The sequence below is a fragment of the Colossoma macropomum genome, unplaced genomic scaffold (genome assembly GCF_904425465.1).
Source record: "Colossoma macropomum unplaced genomic scaffold, Colossoma_macropomum, whole genome shotgun sequence".
In the NCBI taxonomy this organism is placed as follows: Eukaryota; Metazoa; Chordata; class Actinopteri; order Characiformes; family Serrasalmidae; genus Colossoma; species Colossoma macropomum.
Genome location: NW_023494802.1, coordinates 22,173,452 through 22,179,318, shown reverse-complemented (window position 1 = coordinate 22,179,318; position 5,867 = coordinate 22,173,452).

Genomic DNA, 5,867 nt, shown 5'->3' with positions numbered 1-5,867 from the left:
TCGTTAACTTGAGATGGATCGTACAGGAAATGACATTTTCATAAGACATAATATGACAACGTCCCGTTAGGTGACTATACTTATACAATAATGAAGTCGTGGATTTAGTCGCTTCTTCAGCCTGAAAATGCTTTGGAGCACTCCCCAAGCGCTCAGACGCTTTAGAAAGCCTAGAGAGTCTAGGGAGTATTGTCTTGACGTGATCTCATTATAATGTTTTGTGAAACAGACATTTCTGCAATAAATTATCTTTAACATGAGAAGGTACGGAAAGGAAATGACATTTCATGAGAAATAATATGAATACTTCACATTAGGTGACTATAATTACACAATAATGAAATCGTGGATTTATTCGCTTTTTCACCCTGAAAATGCGTTTGCAGCACTCCCCAAGCGATTAGATGCTTAGAAAGCCTGGAAACGCTATGCAGTATTTTCTAATCGTCAACTCATTATAATGTATATAAACGTAGATTTCTGCAATAAACAATCCTTTATATAAGGGGAATAGTGAGTAAACCACATTTTCTTAAGAGAAAATAGGAGTGCTTTAACTTGGGTGAGTACACCTGTACAATAATGAAGTCGTGGATTTAGGCGCTTCTTCACCCTGAAAATGCGTTAACAGCACTCCCCCAGCGCTCAGACGCTTTAGAAACGCTTTGGAGTATTGTCTTTACGTGATCTCATTATAATGTTTATGAACAGACATTTCTGCCATAAAATATCCTTAACATGAGAAGGAACGGACAGGAAATAAAATTTTCATGAAAAAAATATGACTACTTCACCTTAGGTGATTGCATTTTATAATAATGAAGTCGTGGATTTATTCGCTTTTTGACCCTGAAAATGCGATTGCAGCACTCCCCAAGCGATTAGATGCTTAGAAAGCCTGGAAACGTTATGCAGTATTTTCTCAACGTCAACTCATTATAATGTATTTAAACGTAGATTTCTGCAATAAACAATCCTTTATATTAATGGGAATAGTGAGTAAACCACATTTTCTTAAGAGAAAATAGGAGTACTTTAACTTGGGTGAGTACACCTGTACAATAATGAAGTCGTGGATTTAGGCGCTTCTTCACCCTGAAAATGCGTTTCCAGCACTGGAATATGCAGTATTCGCATAACGTGAACTCATGATGATGTTCAGAAAGAGACATTTCTGCCTTTAATTATGCTTTGTATTCAATAGAACAGACAGAAAATCCCATTTTCTTGAGAAAAAATATCACTAGTTTAACTTGGGTGACAACACTTGTACAATCATGAAGTCGTGGAAAAGGCATGTCCAGTACTCTTTTAAAAACATCTGTGGGACATGAGGGGTGCTGGAAACGCTTTGTCATTGTGAAGAAGCGCCTAAATCCACGACTTCATTATTGTACAAGTGTAGTCACCCAAGTTAAAGTACTCCTATTTTCTCTTAAGAAAATGTTTTTTACTCACTGTTCCCATTAATATAAAGGATTATTTATTGCAGAAATGTCTGTTTATATATATTATAATGAGTTGACGTTGAGAAAATACTGCATAGCGTTTCCAGGCTTTCTAAAGCGTCTGAGCGCTTGGGGAGTGCTGCAAACGCATTTTCAGGGTGAAGAAGCGCCTAAATCCACGACTTCATTATCATACATGTGCAGTCACCTAAGGTAAAGTAGTCATATTTTTTTCTCATGAAAATGTTATTTCCTGTCCGTTCCTTCTCATGTTAAGGATATTTTATGGCAGAAATGTCTGTTTATAAACATTATAATGAGATCACGTTAAGACAATACTCCATAGCGTTTCTAGGCTTTCTGAAGCGTCTGAGCGCTTGGGGAGAGCTGGAACCGCCTTTTCAGCGCGAAGAAGCGCCTAAATCCACAACTTCATGATTGTACAGGTGTAGTCACCCAAGTTGACGTGGTCACATTTTTTCTGAAGAAAATGTGATTTATGGGTTGTTCCTTTACTTATGAAGTGTATTTTATGGCAGAAATGTCTCATTATAGTCATTATAGTGTCTGAAGAGAATCCTGAATAGCGCTTCTGGCTTTTCCAAAGTGAGCGCTTGAGGAGTGCAGTGAACGCCTTTTTAAGGCATCTTAGCGTACATAAGGACTATTTCAGTATTGTCGAGGTTTGTAAAGACGTAAAGACAATTTTGTGTAGAATTTCTAGCCTTTGTAAAGTGTCTGAGCGCTTGTGGAGTGCGGTAAAAGCCTTTTCAGTGTAAAGAAATGCCTAACACCACAACGTCATAATTTTACGGGTGTTGTCACTCCAGTGCAGTAGTCGTAATTTTTTCTCAACACACTGTGATTTATTGTTTTTTTTTCCATGGCATATAAAGGGTGTTTTGTTTGGAGAAATGTCTGTTTCTGATCATTATAATGAGTTCACGTTAAGAGAATACTGCATAGCGTTTCTGGCCTGTACACGTTTAGTCAGCGATTTAATAGCATCAGTGTTCATTCTCATGAAAAGGTTACTGCAAGTCAGTTCCATTGCTTATAAAGGGAGTTGGCAAGAGGACACGGGGCCTAGGCCTCAGAGCTTCCATTCTATATCATACTCTTTACAGCCTTAATGGATTGGAACCAGATCCTTGCTTGGACTTCAGATCTGTATTCACAATTCCTTTACATGCATCTGAACAGGTTGGGATTTTGGTTCAAAGACCCAATGACTCCATGCACCCATTCCAATGTTATAGTGACTGTTATTAGGGGATGGGTTTGCCTCAAAGCTCAGATTAAATGTTTTTTTTAGGCCTGGGTCATGATTACTTGGACTTGTCTTCACAATGTTAATTCCCTCTTCTATTGTAATAGGACAGAGGTCTCTGGGCCTGTGTTTAAGAGCTCATGTCCAATCTTACTCTTTCAAAAATGAAATGGCTCATACTGAGTATTGGCTCAGAGATTTCATTGCAATTTCTTTTCATCTTTTGCCTCGGTTCAGAAGTGCAGTTATAAGACCCTGGGCTTTGGCTTCCAAATTACCATTCACATATTATAGTTCCTGTTCTAAGAGGTTGGGTCTTGGCCTTGGGTTGGTGATATAATGCTGGGACCAGGCCTCAAAGCTCCAATTGCAGATTTCATTCATTAGAGTCCATATGGACGGCTCATGCTGCTGGAACTCTCCCTTGGTGTTAGGTCTTTAGTTTCAACATTATTGTCTCTGTATTAAGGTTTAGATCATTGTTAGTGGGCAATGGACCAGAGCCTTAGAACACAAATCCTAGACTTTAATCTTTCTTAGCTAAATGAAAGACGCTTGAAAACAAGACCCTGGGCCTGGGCTTCAGAGAACCAAACAAAATTTCTTGGTACTATTCTAAGGATTTTGTGTCAGGGGAGATGATGTAAGGCCTTGGCTCCTGTCCTGTTAGGCACTAAATGTCTTGGTCACGTGTACTTGTTCTTTTCTTGGGCTTTAGTAAATTTATCTTAAATTCTTATCAGTGGTGGAGACTAGCTTGCTGTTTGGTAGCAGATCCATTCCTGGGTTGCAGAAGTGCATTCACATTTCCTTTTCAAGTATCTGAACAGCTTGGGATTTTGGTTCAAAGACCCAACGACTCCAAGCAACCATTCCAATATTATAGTCACTATTGTTAAGAGTTGGTTATTATTTTTTCACAAAGCTCAGATTAAATATTTTTTTAAGCCTCAAAATCTGGGTCATGATTACTATGTCTTGCCTTCAAAATATTAATTCCCTATTCTATTGTGATAGGTTAGAGGCCTCTGGGCCTGTGTTTAAGAGCTCATGTCCCATCTTACTCATTCAAAATGAAATGGCTCATACTGGGTATTGGCTGAGAGATTTCATTGCAATTTATTTTCATCCTTGGCTTCAGAGGTGAGTTGTAAAACTGTGAGCTTTGGCCTCCAAACTGCCTTGCACACATTATAGTTGCTATTCTTAGAGGCTGGGTCTTGGCCTTATTCTAAAGGATTTTGTGTTGTTGCAATAATGGTGGGACCAAATGGCTGGCTCATGCCTCTGGACCTTTGCCTTGGCTTTCATGCCATTATTATTTCCAATTTCTAAAATTTTCGTTCTTTGTTAATGGGCTCCAAACCAATGCCTTAGAACACAGATTCTGAACTTTGATCTTTCATGGCGAAACAGATGATGCTGGAGAAAAAAAACGTGGGCCAGGGCCTCAAACAGCCCAACAAAATTTCTTGGTCCTATTCTAAAGTTTTTATTTTGGGCAGATAATGCTAAGCCTTGGCTCCTGTCCAGATTTTTATTATTTGGTGACTAAATGTCTGGGTCATGGGTACTTGTCCGTTTCTTAGGTTGTATTACATAAATTGCAATTTCTTATCGAAGATGGAGAGTAGTCAGGCATTTATTATATTCTCTATCCTTAAGTGTTGGTTTTAAATCCCAGGCCCTTGCCATTTACCACAGAACTATGCCGCAGATTTCATCCTTTCAATGGAACATGGCAGAGTATTGAGAATACAACCCATGGCAAGGGCCTTAGTCCTATCAACCAAGTTTATTGCTATGTTCTAAGGTGTTCTATGGTCGGGAGAGGACACAGGGCCTAGACCTCAGAGCTCCCATTTCACATTTCATTCTTTACAGTCTAAATGGCTGAGTCATTGTTAGTAGATCCTTGCTTGGGTTTCAGAGCTTTTGACACGAATTCTTGTCACCTATCTGAACTTTGCAATTTCTATTCATAGTTGACCTTATTCTAAAGGATTTTGTTTAGGTGTAACGATGGTGGGTCCAGGCCTCAGAGCTCCTATTTCAAATTTTATTCTTTTGAGTCCAAATGGCTGGCTCATGCTTCTGGACATAGGGAATGTCGTCAGGGCTTTCATGCTGTTATTATTTACAATTTCTAAAATTTTGTTCTTTGTTAATGGGCTCCGAACCAGTGCCTTAGAACACAAATCCTGAACTTTGATCTTTCATGGCTAAACAGATGAAGCTAGAGAAAAAGAACGTGGACCAGGGCCTCAAACATCCCAACAAAATTTCTTGGTCATATTGTAAAGTTTTTATTTTGGGGAGATAATGCTAAGCCTTGGCTCCTGTTCAGATTTTATTTAGCGACTAAATGTCTGGGCGATGGGCACTTGTACCTTTCTCAGGTTGTATTACATATATTGCAAATGTTTTAGTCAGGCATTTATTATATTCTCTATCCTTAAGTGTTGGTTTTAGATCCCGGGCCCTTGCCATTTACCTCAGACCTATGCCCCAGATTTCATTCTTTCAAGGGAACACGGCAGAGTATTGAGAAAATAACCTTTGGCCAGGGCCTTAGTCCTATCAACCAAGTTTATTGCTATGTTCTAAGGTGTTCTATGGTCGAGAGAGGAAACGGGGCCTAGACCTCAGAGCTCCCATTTAACATTTCATTCTTTACAGTCTAAATGACTGAGTCATTGTTAGTAGATCATTGCCTGTGTTTCAGAGCTGTTGACACAATTTCTTGTCACCCATCTGATCTTTGCAATTTCTATTCATAGTTGACCTTAATCTAAAGGATTTTGTGTTTTTGCAATGATGGTGGGACCTGGCCTCAGAGCTCCTATTTCAAATTTTATTCTTTTGAGTCCAAATGGCTGGCTCATGCTTCTGGACCTTTGCTTTTGGCATCAGGGCTTTCATGCCATTATTATTTACAATTTCTAACATTTTGTTCTTTGTTAATGGGCTCCAAACCAGTGCCTTAGAACACAAATCCTGAACTTTGATCTTTCATGGCTAAACAGATGAGACTAGAGAAAAAGAACGTGGGCCAGGGCCTCAAACATCCCAACAAAATTCCTTGGTCCTATTCTAAAGTTTTTATTTTGGTGGGATAATGCTAAGCCTTGGCTCCTGTTCAGATTTTT